At 31.2% G+C, this 25,476-nt stretch overlaps 1 pseudogene; it reads left to right on the top strand.

The window, feature by feature from the left end:
• Positions 1 to 12,687: 12,687 nt before the first annotated feature.
• LOC105779140 (arginine decarboxylase 1B, chloroplastic-like) lies at positions 12,688 to 24,595 on the top strand (annotated as a pseudogene).
• The last annotated feature ends 881 nt before the right edge of the window (positions 24,596 to 25,476 follow it).

Genomic DNA, 25,476 nt, shown 5'->3' with positions numbered 1-25,476 from the left:
TAATGCTCTAATCAAATCAACTAGATTTATACTTCGAAAAAAAATTAAAATAAGACTCACTTTTAAAAAGAAAAAGGTTATGTAAAGTAAAAATAGGATATTAATTTTAAGATTTAAAATAATAATATTGAAGTACTCAATTTCTAACCTAACAAACATCACAACTAGTATTACTTTTATATATATATATAAGAACTTTTAACACAAACCACAAATTTCTTGAAGTGGGTTATGTAGTTTGTTTTAAAAACTATAATTTGGATTGGATTAATATATCGGTTTTGTTATAGTAAATGTCGATAACGACGGTAAGACGATCGTAAAGTAATAAGAAAAGAAAAATAAGAACATACGTGTTTAAACCATTTTTATATTTAAGTTTTGGAATTTAGAATTTGTTTTTATTTGATTTAGAGCTAATTACATCATACATCCTCAAACTATAATCTTCATTCTAAATTGATCTCAAACTTTAAAACATTTTAATTTCAACCCCAAACTTTTGAGGTTATATCAATAAAGTCCTTCTATTACTAAAATCGTTAATTTAGCCATTAAATGATATGTCAAATCTTATGTAGCATAGATGTAGGATAGTTTAAAATGAAAAATTTAAAGAGTGAATGTTGTAAAAATATTGGTTTTGAGATTTTCAAAACTTTTACAAAAGCTTTTTCATTCTCTCTCTCTCTCTCTCTCTCTCTCTCTCTCTTCTCTCTCTTTTAACATTTAAAAGTTATAACATTTAAAGTTTTACTTTTTACTTTTTATTTAATTTTTCGTTTTAAATTATATTACATAGGAGTTAGCATGTTATTTAAGGTTAAATTAATAATTTTAATAATATGAACTGATTGATTTAACATCGATAGTTTAGGATATAATTATAATGTTTTGAAATTTGAGGACCAATTTAAAATGAATGTTATAATTTTGAGATGTCTAGTATAATTAACTCTTTAACTTACTATTTTAACTAATATTTTTAGGGTTTCAAGGGCTTTTTACTTTTAATTCACCATTTCACCATTATCATTTCAAGGCGTGATTTTAATTTATTTATTTTTTATAATTGGAGGAGGAGAATGTGACTACTTAAAATCGAACCCAATTTTTCATATCTACAAAATAATGCTCGATCACGAGAAAAAAAATCTTTAATTTGTCAAAATTCAGTTATTACATTGTCCTCAACTTCCAAGAGACAATACAATTGTTTCATTCTAAAAAACAAACAAATCAATAATATTTATACATACATATATATATATATATATATAAAGACATGAGTTCAATGTTGTTCAAATTTTAAGAGATAGAGCCAAAATTGAAAAGGCAGGGGCCAAATTAATCAATTTTACATTTTTGCCAAAAACAATGACATGAATCTTATCCCCTAAAAAAAACCCAATGCCAAAGTATTTTTTTAATACAAATCACAATTTTCTAAAACATTTTGAGTTTTTGGATAAAAAATAAAATATTTATTTTAGATATGTATTGTAAAAAGCCATTTCAGCAATTATTCTCTTTTTTAGTTAAATTTGTCTCTCAATCTTTATAAAGAGTCGAATTTAACCATCAATTTTTCAAAAAGAATAAAATTACTGTTTTTAATGTAATTGCTGATTAAAACGATTAGTTTTCAAATAAAGCAACTCACGTGGTAATCCTTGAGTACTTCATTTTTTTAAATTTCTATGAACTTTTATATACTTTTTATTTTTGATTTTTCAGAATTGTTAAATATTTTTTGACATGGAGTATAAAAACAGTGTCATGTCAATATGAAGTACATGTGGATTATCATGCAAGTTATCATGCCAAAATCATGAAAAAATTAATGTTTAGTTGGCATTTTTATTAAAAATAAGTGATTTGACTCTTTTGAAAGATTAATGGCCAAAATTAGCTCAAAAAAGAATAGTGATTAAATTGACAAAAAATATAAATATTGAGAGCTAGATTTATTATTATGCCTTTAAAAGTATAGTTTAGTTTTTAAAACGGTTGGTTTACCATTGTTTTTTTTTTTTTGTTTGAACTCATGCCTTAGTCTTATGTACACTAACTTCTTAAGTGAAAAATATATTGATTTTTTTCCTATAACACGTTATTATTTTTTTATTTTTTTAATAGTTATGTATATATAATGATAAAATAGTAATTTTATATAATAGAGAGTAAGGCAGATTGAAACAAGTAGTCACCATAATCACAAATCAAAAGGAAAAAAAATCACTCACCCTCGGTATTTGTCAAAAAAATCCACAAGTGGATAGATTTGATATCTTTTTGGGGAGGAGCATAGCTAGGGGCTGGCAGGGCCCGACCCCTTAAAATGGAAATTTTTATATTTTGACTCTTCAAAATTTTTAAAATTTTAAATTAGTAAAGATAAAATTGTACTTTGATTTCTCTAAAAATAATAAAAATTTGATTTAATCATTTAAAAGTTATAAAAATACATACTATTAAAAGAGTGAAATTATATTTTTACTATTATAAAAATCATAATTAATTGTCGCCCCTACTTCACCCCTTATTTGGGTGTTTAGAACACCAATAGTAAGGCACTTTGGAAAGCCTCGCCTCACCTCACAGTAGCTATCTAATGTATATTTGTGTTGCATATACACACACACACGTAAGATATGAATTATTATTTTTTATATATATTTTACCATTATAAAATAAATATTAATAATTAATATTATTTATTTTTAATTATTATTAATAAAATCATTGTTTGATATAAATATAATTTTAATATTTTTTATTAAGATTATAAATTAAAACAATTTAAAATTCTAATTATATATATACACATTTTAATTTTATAATTTTATAATTTATCGTACTGTCACCACAACATTTAAATTCAAGCATATATTTAGTTGCCATTTTCAATCCCATTATTACAATAATTATTTTCACCGCTACCATTATTTTTAAATTTATCGAAACTAAATAAAACGTGACAAATCTGTTATTACACGTGTCAGAATTTCTTACTGTAGCTACGAGGTGACCCTCCTATGGCATGTAATCTTATCGTGCCCCAATCCAAGTTTGAACTGTTTTAAAATGCAGTAGTACGTAGACAGCTATTTTTATAACGAAATAAAATTACTTAGAAAAACAAATTAAATAGAGTAGATAGATTATAATATATAGGTTTAATGACAAATTTAGCCATTAAAGTTTACATATTTTCTCAAAATGGTCCTAATTATATTTTTAAGCCTTTTGTTACTATCAACCTTTGATTTCTTTTTTCAAACTATATTTTCTAACGGATTTAATGAATAAATTTAAGGTTTCAATCTTTCTTTTCTTTCAAAAGTTTCAACCTTTCATACGCCCTGCTTATTGAGAAGTTTTTCTACTGAGTTAATTTTTTAGATAATTACATTTATTTTATTTAAATTAAGAGTTATTTTTTAATTTAATGTATTGTTTATTTAATTTATTATTTTCACATGCAATTATCTTATTAGGTTATCAAAGTAATAAATTACATCTCATTAAATTTTTTAACGGTACTTTCATTAAAACCATTAAAAAAATTAGATCGAAAAAAAAACAAAAATTGATTACCAAAAAGGAATTAAAAATACAATTAATACCATTTTAATAAAACTACAAACGTTAATGGGTAAATTTATCATTAAACCAATATATATTATAGTACAAGTATTATGAGGTGGTCGCGGCGCCTTGACATTGAACCGTCAGAAATATTGGACCACCGATTAACGCTTCATACAAACTCCATAAAATTGGGAACCCCGCCTTTGATGATACACCACTCTTTCTTTGTAAACCCTGTCGGGGGGATATTATTGTGTTCTTTTGTAGGTTTGTTACTGATTTTTTTCTTCCCTTTTTTGTTTTTATTTTTTTTACAAAAATATTAAATGTAAAATTAGGTTTAAATTGTAGATTGAGCCTTAATTCGATTGATATTAAAATTGTTATCAGTGTAAGAAAACGTGGGTTTGAGTGCGCTGAAGCGCATTATCCTTTTAATAAGCAATATTATTATACACTCATTTTAATAACCTAACTTTAATAACTTTTCATTTTAGTCATTCATTTTTTTATTAGAATTATTTTTTCAAAAAAAGTCAAGTACTTAAGTGGTAAAAATGAAAATTTATTGAAGTTAGGTAATTAAAATGAGTGTACAATAATATTGTCTAAACCCAGACTAACAACAAGCAGGGGTGGTGCGATGGGACTAGCAAGGCCCCAACAACCTAAAATGAATATTTTTAGTTTTGACCCTTTAAATTTTATAAAATTGGTACTTGCCCCCAAAGAATGATAAAATTTTGATTTAGTTCTTTAAAGTTTATAAAGATATAAATCATTAAAATAGTGAAATTACATTTTAGCTTTCATAAAAATAAATAACTAAATTCCGATCCCCAAAAAAGATTATGACTTCACCCCTAATTAACGACAGTCGACGAGTGACCAAAAACAGTTTGCAAATGGCAACGCTTTTATTGCAATCCTTTTTATGCCCAAAATGAAATTTTAAAAAATTGAGTGACCGAATGTGTAATTTACCCTTTGTCCCCAAAACTACACCATTGTAAGTTAAACGAGATTTATTGACATTGTTTTAATTAGTCTAGGCCTTGTACTTTTGGGACTTTTTAAGTTTAACCTCTCTTCTTCAAATTCTAACAATTTAGTCCTGATTCATAAATTAAAGTCCAATTGATAACAATTAGGGTATTAACAACATTAATAGTTAAACAAACCAAAATTTATTATAGATAAATGAATCGAGCTAAAAAATTTGATTAATTCAATCAAATTTTGTTTAATCAATCAAAATTAACATCTTAATTTTTAATACATAATTTTATATACCCAATCAAAATACCAAAACAAATCAATATTTAAAAGGCAAAACATAATAAATACGTGAATAATTTTAAATACCAAATTTAACCACACTAAAGTTTTAAAAAAACTTTAAAAAATAAAAACTTTAAATAACACATTTAAATTTAAAAGAAATAGCTTAACAATGCTATCAATTAGACTTTAATTTTAGATAGCTCACTAAAAGTATAGTGAATAAATTTTAAAATACAAAGAGTTTAGGGACTGAGGATATAATTAGACAGAAAACATTTGGTTGTTCCATTTAAGGGTGAAATGAAATGACAGAGCGAACTGTCATTCTATTGATGTTGAAGATGAAGTATTTGTTGTATTGATAGAGTTTGTCATTCACCGCCTATAACAGGTGTTTGTTATTCCCCTCCCCCGAATTGTATGGTCTCATTCATCGAATGAATTAATGAATTTCCTTTTAAAAAATGAAAAAAAAAGTGAAATTCCAATATTTATATTAAAAATTCGAATAAAAGAATATTCCTCCTTTTATTCTTTGAGAAAAAAAATCATTTTGGTAAATTATAATCAAGACACCCACCAACTCTGCAAGAGCTATAACTTGCAATAAATCCTACCGTTGAGAAATTAGCCCATCACAGCTTGAAATATAAGTAAAACACAATATATTTTTTAATTTTAATTTTAATTAATTTTTTTATTATTTTGTTAAAAGTTATAAAATATAAGATAATTTTAATATAATTATAATAACATTATAAATATCGAAATAAATCAATATGAATAACCGTAATTTTTTACCTGTAAATTAAAATAGCATAAATATCATTTATTTGGATCGATTTTTTATTTTTTTTCTCAGCCATACGATTGGATGGGCTGGCATTGAGAAAGATAAAGGTCAAATTAGTAATATCCAGATTTTTGCACGACCTTGTAAAATTCTTACTATAAAGAAAAAGTGGAATAAAAATTTAACTAATATACTGAAAATAATAAAAATTGGAGGGTTAAAGTGCAATTTTATCATTTACTAATTTGTGATTTCATAAAATTGAAGGGACTATATAAAGAATTTTCCAAATAAACCAGGCTAGGTGCATCCAAAGGAGAGCCAAAATCGAGGGCAACATGAAAATCTTTAAAATTTGTCATTAAGTCCTTTAAACTTTAGTTAGTTGTTTACTTAGTTATTCAATTGTGAAAACTTTTCATTAAGACTTTTAATTTTTTTAATTTTTTAAAAATTTTATTTAGGCTCTCCAAAATTTTATAAATTCTAATTAAGCCCTAAAAGAGTTTTAGAAATTTAACTAAACCATCTAAAATTTTCGAAAATTCTCATTAACATTTTCAAAATTTAAAAAATAACTAGACCCCTATTGAAAAAAACTCATTAAACCCCAAAACTTTTTAAAAATAATTAAACCCTCCAAAACTTTTAGAATTTTTAATTTAACCATTCAAACTTAATACCACGTTCCACCACTAACTTATAATAATTTATTCTAATTTGAAATGTTGATATAAGTTGTACTAACTTAATTTTACATTTTAAAAATATACCTAGCCAGGTGCACACAAAGGAGAGCCAAAATCCAAGAAAAAGTTTTCAATATAAATTATTTTGGATAAACTACAATAGAATTCATTCAATTACGATTTTTTTGTCACCTAATTATGAAAAATTATAAAATGATTGTCCAACTATTTAATTTTGTTTGCCCAAATAGTCTGAATTTTCCTCCACGACGATAAGGAGCTAAAAGATCGACTACTTTAATTCATGTTTCAAAAATAGATAATTTTGTATCTTATTGTATGAAAATGGGCGCAGGTTTATGAATAAGGGATGTTGTGCAAGTATCTACAGGACCTAAATTATCAACAGGCTCCTCGAGCACATTAAAAATTCATCCTAGGGTCGCTCCGCCGACTGGAAAAGTTAGAGGAGCTCCTATGTCAATCACTTCCATTCCTCTCATTAGACCATCCGTAGCGCTCATAGCTACAACTCTAACTCGATTATTTCCTAATAATTGTTGTACCTCACAAGTTACATTAATTTGTTGGTTGACGATATCTCAACCCTTAACTACTAGGGCGTTGTAAATGTTAGGCAACTTGCCCGGGAGAAAGGCTACATCTAGTACTGGACCAATGATTTGAGAAATTTAGTCACTAACTGACTAATGTAAAAATGGAAACATCCAAAAGTTCAAAATAGTTAGATGACCAAAAAAGATAAAATTGAATAATTAAACAACCATTTTGCAACTTTTCATAGTTAAGTAACTACTAGTATAGTTCACCCAAATAATTCTTCTTTAGAGAAAACACCAAATAAACCTGGCCAGGTGCACCCAAAGGACAGCCAAAATCACAATGGAACTTTCCTTCACTGATTAAAGCCTGTCCCATTTCATTTTTTTTATTTTTAATATTAAATAAAAATTTAAATATTTAATAAATTTATGTAAAAGTAGGATAGTTATTTAATAAATAGGGAACAATGTGACAAATGTTTTATTTTTGTATTTTTAATTTTAAATTTTTTAAGGAAAAAATGAATCCTTTTTCTATATTTTTGGGACACATATCACATCTTCAAAATTGGAGTCCAAGAATTTATGGTAAAATTATAGTTTAACCCTTAAAAATATTAAAATTTTAATTTAATCCTTTTGAAAACCCTAAAATAATAGCTAATGTAAAGGTGAAATTATATTTTCACTCTAATGAAATTATAGAATTTAATCTTGACCCGCTTAAAATTATATTTTCACTCCCAGTTATTTAATTACTAAAACACCCTTTCATATACAATTTAAGTTATATTTTTATGAGAGTATTTTTATCTTTTAATATAATAAATCAATAAAAATTTAATCATAATAAGGATTGAACCTAAAACATCATGCATAATTTTATCATTATAATCAAAACATCAAACAATTTTTATGTAAATTTTAATAAATATATTTATTTCATAATTATATTTCACCGGCCATGAATGTGACATACTATTATGTGTATTTTTATCCCTAACAAATACATTAAAATCTCTTTTGAGAAATTGAAAATTAAAACTTAAATAAAAATAATATTCAATTTGGCTCGAATAATTTCAATTTTTTAACTTTAAACTGCAAATCAGATCAAACAAAAAATTTTAAAGGTAAATCACACTCGAAGCCATAAAGTTATTAATAAATTTACATTTTGATTTTGGTTCGTAGATTCATGACTTTCAATGTTGTTTTATAAAAAGAAAACTAAATTGTACAAGAGAAAGGGAAAGAGAGCTTTTGATTGGTGCAGGCAGTACGAATAGAGAAGACTATACAACAACGATTTTGACAGCTTAATGACTTTGTTGACACCATTTTTTTGATAAAACGGGAGTCGAATTGGATTTTAAAAATGAAAACGAATATGGAAGTCGCCACTAATCCTTTTTGATGAGGTGTGATCGGATCACCTTGAAAAGTGGTTGTTTTTAATAAACGATTTGATTTTATTAAAACAACGATTTTGGTCCACGAAATTCAGAAAAATAGGTTCAGGAGTCGGTTGCGTACGAGGAAGGATTAGCACCCTCGTAACGCCCAAAATTGGTACCTAGTTGATTAATTAATGTCTTAGTGTCAAAATTTTGAAAAGGTTTTAAATTACGATCCTTTTAACTTTGAATAAATTGAATTAAATTGTGTAAGCCCAAATTTGCCCGGCCCAAGACCCAACATTTTTCTTTTACAATAATGGGCCCAAAATACGGCCCAAAACTCGAAAATTTTTTAGGGTTTCAGAACCCTAGCCCTAGCCTAGTGCCGCAGCCGCCGACTTCACCACTTGCTCTCACCCACCGCCAACTGCCACTGCCATCCCCATCCACTTGCGCCGATGCCTGCAAACAAATAAATCAAGGCAGAAATAACAAGCATGGAAAAAATTAAAAAATTCATGTAAATCGACTATAAAAAGCCTGGATCTCAGCTTTGTAAGGGTTCCAAAAATTTTAGACAAATATTGGGGAAATAAGAAAGAAAAACAGTTTCAAAGGTGATTTTTTTATTTTTATTTTTTTTCTTTTTGAGTTTTTTTCTTCGATTCGCTTCTGTTCTTTTTTTTTTCTTTTCTCTCTTTTCTTTCCTTCACATTTAAAATACAAAAAGGAAAAGAAAACATACCTTTTGTTTTTGACCGCTACTTACTGACGCTGGTGTCGGTGTCCCATGCAAGCCTGACGGGCAATGGCCACTCCTCTCTCTTGGATTCTGGGCTAAGAGAGAGGGTAGAGAGGTTTTTTTAATTTTTTTGTTTTAAAGAATGGAAAAATGAAAATTTTTGAATAAAATTTGGCTTTTATAGCACACATAAAACGACGTCGTTTCACTTGGGGGGTTTTAGTGCCAAAACGGCGTCGTTTTGCTCGACCCGTGCCCGACTCGACCCTAACCGCCTAGGATCCGCGTGTTTTTGACTATTGCGCTATTTGCGCAATCGGTCCTTCCGATTTTGTGGCGCTTTCAAGGCAGTTTTTTCACATATTTGCAATTTTGGCCACAATTTTTTCTTTTGTTTTAATTTGATCCATGGACAATGCGCCTGCGCCTCGCTGGAACGACACTGTCTGATCGATGGGGCATATTTCCCTTTTGGTCCTCCTATTTTTGCGCGTGTCTCGATTTAACCCTTTATGTTTTTGTTTCGAATTCGCCCCCATACTTTCGTTGTTATTTCAATTTAGTCTGTATTTTAGCGATTTTATTATTTGGTTAATTATTTTTAATGTTATTATCATTATCTTATTACATCATTATTATTATTATTATTATTATTATTATTATTATTATTTGCTTATTTATACATTTTAGATTTTAGATTTAATTATACATATACATACGTATCTTTGATTTATATATATGCACACTACTATACTTTATGTACTTTATAATTCATATATATATACATATACGTGTACATACTTTTATAATTTATCCATATGTACGTATATGAATATACTTGCATTTTTCATATTTCATAATCTATATATACCTATATACATACTTTATTTTCATATACATATACATACGTACTTACTTATATTTTATATTTCATAACTTCAAATATATATGCACACATATTCTTCTTATTTTTATAATGTTATGCATATACACACATATAGATTCTTTTTATTTTATTTATTTATTTCGTTATGGTTTCGATGTTTCGTGCGGTGTTTGTTTTTATTTATTTATTCATTTATACCCATTTTTATTCAAATAATTTATCTGCTTATTCTCTTGCATGATTAATTCGTCTTATATCTTTTATTTACTAACGTCCACGCTATTTATGCTTGTCTCATCATATTTATTATTGTTGTGTCATGCATACTAACATCATAATTCAAAAAAGGAGTTTTTTTAAAAAACGAGGCGATATTTTGCATTTGGAAAGTCGAGAAAACGTGCCCTAATGTGTTGGGTTTCGATTTCTCGTTCAACCAAATAGCCAAGTATCCTTCCAAAATTTCAAAGTAAGGCAATATTTTGCATTTGGAAGTTCGAGAAAACGTGCCCTAATGTGCTGGGTTTCGATTTTTTTCCGTTCGACCAAATAGCCAAATATCCTTTCAAAAATTTTAAAACGAGGCAATATTTTGCATTTGGAAACTCGAGAAAACGTGCCCTAATGCGCTGGCTTTCGATTTCTCGTTGGACCAAATAGCCAAATATCCTCTTATATCTTAATCCATGTCATTCGAGTCTTTTAAGGATCGTATTTTTTTAAATTCTTTAGAGTTTTCAATTTTCGACATTAAGACATTAACTAATCAACTAGGTACCAATTTTGGGTGTTACGAGGGTGCTAACCCTTCCTCGTACGTAACCGACTCCCGAACCCGTTTTTTTCTGAATTTCGTGGACCAAACTCGTTTTTTTAATAAAATTAAATTGTTTATTAAAAATAACTATTTTTACGAGGTGACCCGATCACATCTCATCAAAAAAGATTGGTGGCGACTCCCATTTTTTTGTTTTCATTTTCAAAATCCAAGTCGACCCCGTTTTATTCAAAAAATGGTGTCAACATAAATGATAAGACACTCTTATTTCAAAGAAATAAAATGTCACACCCAGTGAGTTAGGGCACAACATTCTTAATCTTCAAAATCAAGTTTATCTTTTGACTTTTTAAAACCAATGCATTTTGAGAAGGATATCTGATTATTTGGGTCAAATGAAAAATCAAAACCCAGTAAGTTAGGGTTCAATTTCACAAAATTCCTAAATACCGAATATTGCCTTTATTTTGATTTATTATATTTTTTAGAAAAATATTCATCTCGCGAAAACTACATGTCATATCCAATGCGTTAGGACACAACGTATCGAATTCCCGAGAATGAGCTTTTTATTTATGTATTTTTAATTTAAGAATATTCTCGATTATTTAGATTCAACAAAGAAAATTAGAACCCAATACGTTAGTGCTCAATCCTCTCGAAGATCCCAAATACCGAGTATTGCCTTTATTTTTAAAATTTTCTCTTCTTTACGAATTTGGGTAAAAATTGATGTAATAGAATAACAATTATGTTTTACGAGTAAAAACAAAAGATAAATAAATAAGAAGACAAATATATATATAAAAAATCAATCATGTATACACAACAACAAGTAATAAACAAATAAAACTAAAGTATTTAAAAATAATAATGGACATGTAAATAAATAAATAAATAAATAAACACCAAGTGAAGCAATTATAACAACAAAGAGAATAGATAAAATTATAAAATATAAAAATATATATATGTACATATAAGAAAATATATATGTATGTGAATAATAATAATAAATAAAATATATATATATTTATAATATATACATACTTTAAAATGTAAAAAATATATAAGTATGTATATAAATTATGAAGCATATAAAAGTATGTGTATATACATATATTTATAAAATTAAGACATACGTACGTATATGTATATATTATAAAATGTATGCATGTGTATATATATAAATTTGAAGTTTAAAAGGTATAAATAAGTAAATAATAATACAAAATTAATGGTGTAATATAATAGTAATAATAATATTAAAATGATCAATTTAATAATAAATAACTAAAATACCAAACAGATGACTAAATTGAAACTAAACAAAACCTTAGGGCTGAAATCGAAAATGGAAACAAAGAAAAGGATTAAATTGTGACACGCGCGAAAGGAGGGGGACCAAAATAGTAAATGTCCCACCCTTCAAAACTCATCACTTTGTGCGGGACTAAAATGAAACAAAAATAAAATTATGCGGCTAATTTAAGATAAAAGAAAAGAAAGAAAAAGGGTCGAATTGCAACGCGTTGCAAAAGCAGAGGGACCGCGACGCAAATAACCATTTTTAAGAAAACATGCGGATCCTCTTGCGGGTCAGATCAGTGCGCGGGTTAAAGGGCGAAACGACGTCGTTTTGGGCTTACGACGTCGTTTCATGGGCCTATTTAAGTTTTTTTTTTAATTTCATTCTTCATCCATTCCTTAAAAAAACACTAAAAACTCTCTCAAGTCCCCCTCCCTCCGATCTTGGCTCCGGCCAATGGCTACCGTGCCAGACTCCGGTCGCCGGCGACGGCGCTGATTTGGGGTTAAAAAAATAAAATACACCTTTTTGCTCCTTTTTTCGAGTAAAGCCCCGATTTGGGGTTAAAAAAGTCCAAAGACTCTCCGAATTCAAAAACAGTGAAGAAAGAAGAAAAAGTTAGGGACTTTCTGACTTCCCAATGTCACCGATGGGGCTGTCGGTGAACCCACTGGCTCAACCGCCCTTAAGGCCAGAGAAAACCTTCGACTACAGCTTCCAAGGTAATAAAGTTCGCCCCTTTATTCATTTTTTATACTATTTATTTATTTCGAAATAAAAAAAAAAAAGCAAAGCACCTCTTTTTTTGAATCTGTTTGAACCTTTTTCTTTTTATTCAATAATCCCCTCTTTTTTCATTACATTTCCTTCGGCTCTTATAGCCGATTACATTGCTATTTTCTACTGTTTTGCTTCTGTTGTGTTTTGCAGGGCTGGAGGTCAGAGATGAAGCTTGCCATTTTGGTGCAAAGTGGCCAGTCCTCGGGCAGTGGGCGTGCTGACACCGCATATGGGGGCAACGGCGCAAAGAGGGCATTAGGGTTTAGGTTTTCTTTTCTGAAAACTTTAGGTTGTGGGCTTAGGGTTTTCATGTGGGCCTTTTGGGTTTTGTTTTTGTTTTTGATTTGGTTTGGGTTCATTTGGTGTTGGCCCAGGCTAAAATTGGGTTGTACAGACTTAAATGAAAATTTTTAAATAATTTAATGACCGTTTTGTAAATTATTGAAGTTGAATGATCAAAATATGAATTTACAGTAATTTAAATACCAACTTAACCGAAACTGAATCATGTTTAATGAATCTATCTAAAACCAAACTCAACATTACAATTTTAAATCAATTTTCGATGATTTGTAATTTTTTAACTATATTTTGTACAACCGGTGATTGGCCTCCGAGCTAAGCTAAGAACCAAACACTCGGGTCATTTTGGGTCAACATCGGGCGAGAAAGGGGAATTAGGGTTAACGAATGACCAAATGTTATAGGTCGTTAAAGACTTACATGGTTCAGACATGCTTGATTGCTTACAATTATTACACTTTCATATCGGTTCTCAAATCTTTTCCATGTCTTTACTTCAAGATGTCTCCGAAGCCGAACAAATTTATTCAGAATTAACCCGACTTGGCACCAACATGAAGGTTATTGATATAGGAAGCGGTCTCAAGATCGATTAAGAAGGTTCAAAATCCGGTAATTCGGATCTTTTCATATCGTATGATCTCGAGGAATACATTTCTAGTGTTGTGAATGCGATTCGAGTTGTTTGTGATCATAAATCAATCAAACATCCGATTATTTGTAGAGAATGTGGGAGAGCCATTGTTTCTCATCATTTGATTTTTATATTCAAGGCAAAGCCTACAACCGATACAACACCATGACGAACCAAATTAACCTTCCTTTTATCGAGCTCTGCGAGGATGATCGTACTGATTATTGCAACATGAGTGATGCAACAACGAGACATGTTTGTTTTATGCTAAACAGTTGAAACAAAGATGTGTCGAACAGTTTAAAGAAAGGAGTTTGGGGATCAAACACTTAGCTGCTGTCGATGGATTATTCGACTTGGTTCCAAAAATGATTGTCGGATCCGAACCTACTAGGACATATTTGGTGAACATTTCGATTTTCACTTCAATCTCGGATTTTTGGAGCGTTGCTCAGATTTTTCCTATTGTCCCCATTTATCGATTGGATCCAATGTTCGAAGTGAAGGCTATTTTGTCAGATTTCGAAAAGTTCATTGGAGTTGAAACCAGATTGCCTTTACACAAGCTGGGTAATGGCTAGTACTATTTAGGGAAGTTCTTGGGCGGGGCTTATGAGGACACTCTTGGTGGTGTCCACAACCTATTTGGTGGGCTAAGTGTTGTTGTAGTATTGAAAGGCAACAATCCACATAGCTTCGCAATAACACGTGCAATGCTCGGCCCATCATACGCGTACGTCCTCCGAGTCATGGAACATGAACCCGAGCTCATGTTTGAAACCCTTAAGCACCGTGCTGAAGAATTTTGCAACATTGATGACGATACTTCTTTAGCTAACACCGTCGCTCGTTCTTTCCACAACATGCCTTATGTAACACCCCTTACCCGAGACCGTCGCCGGAATCGAGTACGAGATGTTATCCAATTTAACTTACCGATTTGGAGCATAAAAATTTGCCTTTAAAATTAAATTCACTGTTCACAACAAAACTGTCTACCTGCGTGACTTTCACTAATTTAATTATAACTCGAGTTACAGAACTCAAAATTTAAATCCGTAAATTTTCCCTGAAACTAGACTCATATTACTACTTACCATAAAATTTTCAGAATTTTTGACTTGGCCAATTAGTACAGTTTATTCATTAAAGTATCCCCTGTTTCACAGCTCAACAGATCTGACCTCTCGGCACTAAAAATCAATTATCTCTTTGTACAGAATACATATAAGGTTATCGTTTGTTTCTTTTGAAAATAGACTCACTAAGAAATCTACACATATAAATTATGACCCATAATTCTTTCTTTACAATTTATAATGATTTTCTAAAGTCAGAACAGGGGACTTCAAAAACCATTCTGACCCTGTCTCACTAAAATTCAAATATCTCACAATACAGAATTCCTTTTCCTACATCGTTTCTTTCATATAAAAATAGACTTGATAAGCTTTAATTCCATATATAATTCACTCTCTAATTCCATTTTTACTATTTATGGTGAATTTTTACATTCACGTCACTGCTGCTGTCAAAGAAACTGCTTCTTTGAATTAGTTACCATTTACACATACATAATACCAAAACATAATCTTTACTAACCATTTCAATAGCTAATCTTAGTCATATCATTTGAACATGCTCAAAATGATTAAGGCTCTATACATGCCATAGTTCAAACATTTTGAAAAGCACATAATACCGAGATGGCTATGATAGTGTGATACGAGCTCCGACGGTCCACTATTCGATCAAGTTCAAATCACTATAAAACAAAGGAAAGAAAGAGATGTGTAAGCTATAAATAGCTTAGTAAGTTACATGTAAACAATAATTACTCATTTAATAATTAACACTTTTAACATATAACTAATCAAAACATTTCTTAGCAATTTCAATCACTTACACATGCACAATCTTACCAATTCACTTGCATATACATTTTCACACTTAACATTTCATATTCACTTTAATTCATTATTAATCCCGTTGAACAGTTGGAATATACACGGATACGTAGAGATTTAGCACATAAGTGCCACAATCGATATGTAGCCGGTTACCACCGATATGTAGCCGGTTACCATCGAAATGTAGCCGCTACCACCGATCAATAACACCGGAAATGTCCACGGGCTCGCTCACACAAGTCGTCAGTGTCCGCAACACATGCTAGATCACCCAACACCGGGACTCACTGTAACACTGTAACATCGGTCTCTAGTGACATGTCACTTGTATCCAATTCTATTCCTAAGTTCAACCGGGAATTTACACTTAACACTTTATTACTTGAATAATTCATGAACAATTTTCCTTCCACATTCAATATTAATTCACATATCAAATATAATTCACAATTTATACAAATATAACTATTATTTACATATAACTTACCTCGGATGCAAAACGACTATTTTTGTAATTTAGTCGATAATTTTCTCTTTTCCCATCACTTCCACTATTTCTTCTTTCTTGATCTATATTAACACAATTTAATACATTTTATCAACATTTCATTCAAATACAATTCATACACAACATTTTGGCAAATTTACATTTTCCCTAAACTTTTCAAAATTCCACTTTTGTCCCTAAGCTCGTAAAAATAAAATTCACTAAATTTTAAATTTCAAACTTCACTAAATCATATTTCATGCTCATAACAGCCCTCAATTTCACAAAATCACAACTTTATGCACACTTTACCATCTTTCACAATTTAGCCCTTTTTCAACATTTTCATCAAAATTCATCTAGTAAAACTTGTAATTAACACTTCAAACATTCATTATCTAACATCACTAATCAATTTACAATTATATCATGAATGGGTCAATTTTAAACTTTAATTTCATTTAAATTAAATGGTAGAAACATGAAATTCAAGCTTCAATAAGCATAAAAATACGAAAATAATCAAAACGGGCAAGAAATCACTTACAATTGAGCTTAGGAAGTTCAAGAACCCTAGCTATGGTGACATGAATTTTTTTGGCAGCAAACGTCTGATTTTAAGAAGATGAACACTTGTTTTCATCTTTATTTTGTCTTTTATTCAATTTGGACAAAAATGCCCTTGACCCATTACTTAGATATTTTTCTAGAAATACCCTTTTGTGTTCATAACACTAATTCATGGTCTAATTGCCACATAAACACTTCCAATTTCATGCAATAATTCAATTAAGTCATTTAATCACTAATTAGACACACTTTGCATTTTTCTCAATTTAGTCCTAAAATTCAATTAAGCACTAAAGCATTAAAATTTTCTATCCATATTTTCACACAATATTTCAATCAATCAGTAACTAATAAAATTTATAAAATTAAACTATTTCACTTGGATTTGTGGTTACTGAAACCACTATTCCGATTAGGCCCTATTTCTGCTATCACAATTCTCCCCCTTAGGGATTTTCGTCCCGAAAATCTTACCGATGAATAAGTTGGGATACTGTTTCCTCATAGCCTCCTCAGTTTCCCATGTTGCCTCTTCCATCCCATGCCGTTGCCATAACACTTTCACTAAAGCAATTACTTTGTTTCTCAACTGTTTCACTTCTCGTGCCAAGATTCGAATCGGCTCTTCTTCGTATGTCATATCCGATCGAATTTCCACTTCAGTCGGTGAAATCACATGCGATGGGTCCGATCGATATCGCCTCAACATAGAAACATGAAACACATTATGAATTCTTTCCAATTCCGGTGGTAAAGACAATCGGTAAGCCACTGGACCAATTCTTTCTATCACTTCATACGGGCCAATAAATCTTGGACTTAATTTACCTTTACTACCAAATCTCGAATTTTCTTCCATGGAGACACTTTCAGAAATACTTTATCACCCACTTGAAACTCAATCTCTTTTCTTTTCAAATCCGCATACGACTTCTGTCGATCCGATGCAGCTTTCAAACAATCACGGATTATCTTCACTTTTTCTTCAGTTTCTTTTACCAAATCGACTCCATGTAACTGATTTTCATTAAGTTCAGTCCAATATAATGGAGTCCGACACTTTCGTCCATACAACGCTTCATAAGGTGCCATTTTTATGCTCGATTGATAACTATTATTATATGCAAACTCCACCAAAGGTAGATATCTTTCCCAATTACCTTCAAATTCCAATACACAACATCTCAACATATCTTCGAGCACTTGAATTACTCTTTCAGACTGTCCATCGGTTTGGGGATGAAATGCTGTACTAAAATTCAATTTAGTACCCAATGCCTCTTGTAATTTCTTCCAAAACCTTGAAGTAAACCGTGGATCTCTATCAGATATAATAGACACAGGCACACCATGTAATCGAACTATCTCAAAGAATATACAATTCACTAACTTGTCAAGTGAAAACTCATTCATACAGAATGAAATGAGTGACTTAGTCAATCGATCAACTATTACCCAAATTGAGTCTTTCTTTTTCGGTGACAATGACAATCCGAAACAAAATCCATAGTAATTCTATCCCACTTCCACTCGGGCACCATAATAGGTTGAAGTAACCTCAAGGTACTTGGTGTTCACTTTTACTTGTTGGCACACAAAACACTTTGTCACATACTCAGAGATATCCCGTTTCATACCCGGCCACCAATATAATTTCTTTAAATCATTGTACATTTTTACACTACCGGGGTGAACTGCCAAGCGACTATCATGTGCTTCCTGCAAAATTTTCAGAATTAAATCAACATTTTTCGGAACACATATTCTGTCATGAAACATTAAACATCCATCTGAATCAATCCGAAAATCGAATTATCGCCCATCGCATTAATCGAGTCTTTTTTCTTTGTAATTCATTATCCACTTTCTGAGCCTCATAAATTTCTTGAAGAAATAATGGACTAGCTTTTAACTCTGCAAGCAATGATCCATCTTCAGTCAATGTTAATCTTGTATTCAAAGCTCTCAAAGCAAAGAGAGACTTTCTGCTCAAAGCATCAGCAACTATATTGGCTTTTCCCGGATGATAATCTATTACAAGTTCATAATCTTTCATCAATTCCAACCATCTTCGCTGCCGCAAATTCAGATCTTTTTGTGTCATAACATATTTCAAACTTTTATGATCTGTAAAAACATAACATTTCTCACCATATAAATAATGACGCCAAATCTTCAAAGCAAAGACAATAGCAGCCAACTCTAAATCATGGGTAGGATAATTTCGTTCATGCGGTTTCAATTGTCGAGAAGCATACGCTATCACTTTTCCTTCTTGCATCAATACACATCCAAGCCCATTTAACGACGCGTCACTATAAACAACAAATTCCTTTCCTGACTCGGGTTGCACTAACACTGGTGCCTCAGTTAAACACTTCTTTAATTTCTCAAAACTTTGTTGACACTCCTCACCATTCGAACTTAACATCTTTTGCAACAATTTTGTCATCGGTGAAGCTATCATCGAAAAACCTTCTACTGAATCGACGGTAATATCCGCTAAGCCCGAAAACTCCTAACTTCGGATACATTTCTTGGAGGCTTCCATTCAACTATTGCCGATATCTTATTCGGATCCACTCAATGCCATCTCCCGAGACAACATGTCCCAAAAATCCAACTTCACTAAGCCAAAATTCACTTTTGCTAAATTTAGCAAACAATTTCTTTTCTCGCAGGGTCTGTAGCACAATTCTTAAATGTTCGGCGTGCTCAGCTTCACTTCGAGAATAAATAAGAATATCATCTATAAACACCACCACAAATTTATCCAAATAGGGCCGGAAAATCCGATTCATCAAATCCATAAAAATAGCTGGAGCATTAGTCAGACCAAAAGGCATTACAAGAAACTCATAGTGACCATACCGGTTCGGAAAGCAGTCTTTGGCACATCTGACTCTTTAACCCTCAATTGGTAATATCCGGATCTCAAATCAATTTTGGAAAACATTGTGGCATCCTTTAACTGATCAAACAAGTCATCTATTCGGGGCAATGGATATTTATTCTTTACTGTCACTTTATTAAGTTGACGATAATCAATACACAATCTCAATGTCCCATCCTTTTTCTTCACAAATAGCACGGGAGCACCCCACGGAGAATAACTTGGTCTGACGAATCCTTTATCCGTCAACTCTTGCAATTGCACTTTTAATTCTTTTAATTCAGTTGGTGCCATTCTGTAAGGAGCAATCGATATTGAGCAAGACTGCGTTACTTCAATACCAAACTCTACTTCTCTAATCGGAGGCAAACCTGGCAACTCTTCTGGGAACACATCTAAATATTCACATACCACTGGCACTGATTCGATCTTTGTTTCAGACACTTTTGTATTCAACACATAAGCAAGATATGCTTCACAACCATTTTTCAAACATTTCTGAGCAGACATGGCAGAAATCACAATTGGCATCACATTTGACTTATCTGTTTCAACCCGAAGAACTGTACCACTACTACACTTCAACTCAAGAATTTTCTGACTACAATCTATCTTGGCCTTATGCAATGTCAACCAATCCATCCCCAAAATAACATCAAATTCATCAAATGGCAACAACATCAAGTTGGCAGGGAAACACTGACCTTGTATCATCAAAGGACAATTTTGCATATTTTATCAACTATCACATGCTTGCCTAAAGGATTCGACACTTTAATCACATACTCACCAATTCAACACACAAATTCTTATCAGACACTAAATTCATACATACATACGAGTGAGTAGAACTAGGATCAATCAATGCAAGAACATTAGTGTCGTAAAGAGAAAATATACCAGTGATCACATCGGGGGAAGATGTTTCCTCTCTAGCTCGGATGGCATAAGCTCTTGCTGGAGCTCCCACTTCAGATCTTACAGTCGTGTCTTTTGTTACACCTTTACCACTAGTTCCAGTCCCCACATTTCTCGATGGTCTTCCTCTAGTAGTCACACTGCTCGATCTCACATTTTGAAACTTTTCTATCTCTTCTCTTTCTGGACAATCTTTCACAAAATGATCTTGAGATCCACATTTAAAACATGCTCGGCTGATTAAATAACATTCCCCTAAATGTCGTTTTCCACAATGTTGACATTCCAGTCTAGTAGGTTTAACACTACCTACACTTGCCATAGAAGTCGCCTGAGCTTTGGAACCTGAATATTGTCTTCCTCGATCTCTTTGAAAATTCACACTAGAAACATTCGATCGAGTATTCATTTCTCTAGACTTCTTCGTTTGAAATTGAAATGACTTGCCCATTGATCTTTTTCTTGCATCTCTTGCTTCACTTTCCACCTTTCTTTTCTCTTTGCTCAATTCTTCAGCCTTGATAGCTCTTTCAACTAGTACCACTAACTCTTTAATTTCAAGAATTCCCACTAGCAATCGGATATCCTCGTTTAATCCATCTTCAAACCTTTTGCACAATGTAGCTTCATTAGATACACACTCTTGGGCATACTTGCTTAATTTGACAAATTATCGTTCATATTCGCTACCGTCATGCGCCCTTGTTTCAATTCAAGAAACTCTTTTCTCTTTGATCAATGAAACGCGACTCACATACTTCTTTCGAATTCTTCTTGAAAGAAATCCCATGTAACTTTCACTTTAGGCACCATGACACTAAAGTTTTCCACCAATTATAAGTGAATCCTCAACAATGAGATAGCACATTTGAGACTTTCTTCTGGAGTACAAGATAATTCATCCAACACTCTGATGGTATTATCAAGCCAGAACTCTGCTCTTTCAGGATCATCATTTACATTAGCTCGGAACTCTTCGGCTCCATACTTTCGAATTTTGTCCACTGGAGGCTTTGACAATCTTAACACTTCAGTTTGTTGAGGAGCTATGGGAACAGCTTGAGGAATAGGAGGGGGCGGAGGAGGTTGAGCATTAGGATTAGTTCTAACAAACTCAGTGTACCAATTGTTCATCATTTGGAGAAAAGCTTCTCGAGCCTCATCTCCTTGACCCTGAGTCTCAAATCGACTTTCAACAGGCACATTACTTTGAGCATCATCAGCTGTATCTCGGTTAGAATCCATTACTATAAAAAAAACATTTTAAGATGTCAGGAGTCGTCACACTATCATTATTCAATTATGGCATGTATAGATAGTCTATTACACTCGCTACGTTAGTCCGAGAATCGACTAAACCGTAGCTCTGATACCACTAAATGTAACACCCCTTACCTGAGACCGTCGCCGGAATCGAGTACGAGATGTTATCCAATTTAACTTATCGATTCGAGCATAAAATTTGCCTTTAAAATTAAATTTACTGTTCACAACAAAACTGTCTACCTGCGTGACTTTCACTAATTTAATTATAACTCGAGTTACAGAACTCAAAATTTAAATCCGTAAATTTTCCCTGAAACTAGACTCATATTACTACTTACCATAAAATTTTCAGAATTTTTGACTTGGCCAATTAGTACAGTTTATTCATTAAAGTATCCCCTGTTTCACAGCTCGACAGATCTGACCTCTCGGCACTAAAAATCAATTATCTCTTTGTACAGAATACATATAAGGTTATCGTTTGTTTCTTTTGAAAATAGACTCACTAAGAAATCTACACATATAAATTATGACCCATAATTCTTTCTGTACAATTTATAATGATTTTCTAAAGTCAGAATAGGGGACTTCAAAAACCATTCTGACCCTGTCTCACTAAAATTCAAATATCTCACAATACAGAATTCCTTTTCCTACATCGTTTCTTTCATATAAAAATAGACTTGATAAGCTTTAATTCCATATATAATTCACTCTCTAATTCCATTTCTACTATTTATGGTGAATTTTACATTCACGTCACTGCTGCTGTCAAAGAAACTGCTTCTTTGAATTAGTTACCATTTACACATACATAATACCAAAACATAATCTTTACTAACCATTTCAATAGCTAATCTTAGTCATATCATTTGAACATGCTCAAAATGATTAAGGCTCTATACATGCCATAGTTCAAACATTTTGAAAAGCACATAATACCGAGATGGCTATGATAGTGTGATACGAGTCTCGACGGTCCACTATTCGATCAAGTTCAAATCACTATAAAACAAAGGAAAGAAAGAGATGTGTAAGCTATAAATAGCTTAGTAAGTTACATGTAAACAATAATTACTCATTTAATAATTAACACTTTTAACATATAACTAATCAAAACATTTCTTAGCAATTTCAATCACTTACACATGCACAATCTTACCAATTCACTTGCATATACATTTTCACACTTAACATTTCATATTCACTTTAATTCATTATTAATCCCGTTGAACAGTTGGAATATACACGGATACGTAGAGATTTAGCACATAAGTGCCACAATCGATATGTAGCCGGTTACCACCGATATGTAGCGAAGCTACCACCGAAATGTAGCCAAAGCTACCACCGATCAATAACACTGAAATGTCCACGGCCTCGCTCACACAAGTCGCCGTGTGTCTGCAACACATGCTAGATCACCCAACACCGGGACTCACTGTAACACTTGTAACACCAACATCGGTCTCTAGTGACATGTCACTTGTATCCAATTCTATTCCTAAGTTCAACCGAATTTACACTTAACACTTTATTACTTGAATAATTCATGAACAATTTTCCTTCCACATTCAATATTAATTCACATATCAAATATAATTCACAATTTATACAAATATAACTATTATTTACATATAACTTACCTCGGATGCAAAACGACTATTTTTGTAATTTAGTCGATAATTTTCTTTTTCCCGATCACTTCCACTATTTCTTCTTTCTTGATCTATATTAACACAATTTAATACATTTTATCAACATTTCATTCAAATACAATTCATACACAACATTTTGGCAAATTTACATTTTTCCCGAAACTTTTCAAAATTCCACTTTTGTCCCTAAGCTCGTAAAAATAAAATTCACTAAATTTTTAAATTTCAAACTTCACTAAATCATATTTCATGCTCATAACAGCCCTCAATTTCACAAAATCACAACTTTATGCACACTTTACCATCTTTCACAATTTAGCCCTTTTTCAACATTTTCATCAAAATTCATCTAGTAAAACTTGTAATTAACACTTCAAACATTCATTATCTAACATCACTAATCAATTTACAATTATATCATGAATGGGTCAATTTTAAACTTTAATTTCATTTAAATTAAATGGTAGAAACATGAAATTCAAGCTTTAATAAGCATAAAAATACGAAAATAATCAAAAGCGGGCAAGAAATCACTTACAATTGAGCTTAGGAAGTTCAAGAACCCTAGCTATGGTGACATGAATTTTTTGGCAGCAAACGTCTGATTTTAAGAAGATGAACACTTGTTTTCATCTTTATTTTGTCTTTATTCAATTTGGACAAAATGCCCTTGACCCATTACTTAGATATTTTTCTAGAAATACCCTTTTGTGTCCATAACACTAATTCATGGTCTAATTGCCACATAAACACTTCCAATTTCATGCAATAATTCAATTAAGTCATTTAATCACTAATTAGACACACTTTGCATTTTTCTCAATTTAGTCCTAAAAATTCAATTAAGCACTAAAGCATTAAAATTTTCTATCCATATTTTCACACAATATTTCAATCAATCAGTAACTAATAAAAATTTATAAAATTAAACTATTTCACTTCGGATTTGTGGTTACGAAACCACTATTCCGATTAGGCCCTATTTCGGGCTATCACACCTTATCTCAAATCAGGATCTTCGCGTTCGTTGACCGCCATGAATAACAGTGTCTTTTATTATTGCAACGAGGAAGATTATTATGCTGGTTCGGAAACTGGGGCGAATGCGGACGAGCACTGGTCCTATTGCTTCGCTTGAGGCATCAATTATTTGACTAATTTCGTTGTTGTATGTTTTTTAATGTCTTGGCATTTTTAGTTATGTGTTCCCATTTTACAGTGTGTTTAATGTCTGTTTTATCGACTTGTCTCAGTTTTAGCTTAAAAATTTTCCTCCTTTTTATTTAATAATCACCATTGAATTTTTTTACTAATTTAAAAATCTGAGTAAATTCAGAAAGAATAAAAAAGATTAAATACAATAAATTATTAAAACAGTTTGGACTTGGATCTACGTTTGTAGACTCAATATAAGCACTATTTCATCTTACCTCTCGAATAATTACAGCCTCACTCAAATACACGTATTATTAACCCTCTTTACTCACCTTTATATGGTGTATCGCCTCAGCAATGTAGGTTAAGTCTTTATGATGTCAGATCCATTTTAACGTATTTGAGTCATCAAGAGTGGTGGTTTAGTAGCTTCACAATGAGAAACCATGCACTAAAGTATCCGAATTCAATTGAATTAGTACGGTGATTTGTCTAGATTCTTTCAGGACATAAATTTTTTTAAATAAAAAAAGTAATTTTAGAGTTTTTAACTTCAAAATAATAATATAAGAATACAGTATTTAAAAATTTTAAAATCTAAAAATTAGTAAAAAAAAACACGTCAAGAATGAACATAAACAATTATACAATCATGTTCATCTAAACATGAACATCAAACTATCCTATTTTGGTTATAACTTTTTACAGATTTCACATATATATTTTTAATTTGTTTTTTTATTAATGTTTATCACGTTTCATAATTCGAGTCTTTCACTTGGCATTATATTATTGGTTGTGAATACCACATCGTTATGGAGTCTATGACTTGGCATTATGTTATTGGCTGTGAATATCGCATTG

The sequence above is a fragment of the Gossypium raimondii genome, chromosome 4 (genome assembly GCF_025698545.1).
Source record: "Gossypium raimondii isolate GPD5lz chromosome 4, ASM2569854v1, whole genome shotgun sequence".
Lineage (NCBI taxonomy): Eukaryota > Viridiplantae > Streptophyta > Magnoliopsida > Malvales > Malvaceae > Gossypium > Gossypium raimondii.
This window is presented reverse-complemented; position numbering and strand designations above follow the sequence as displayed.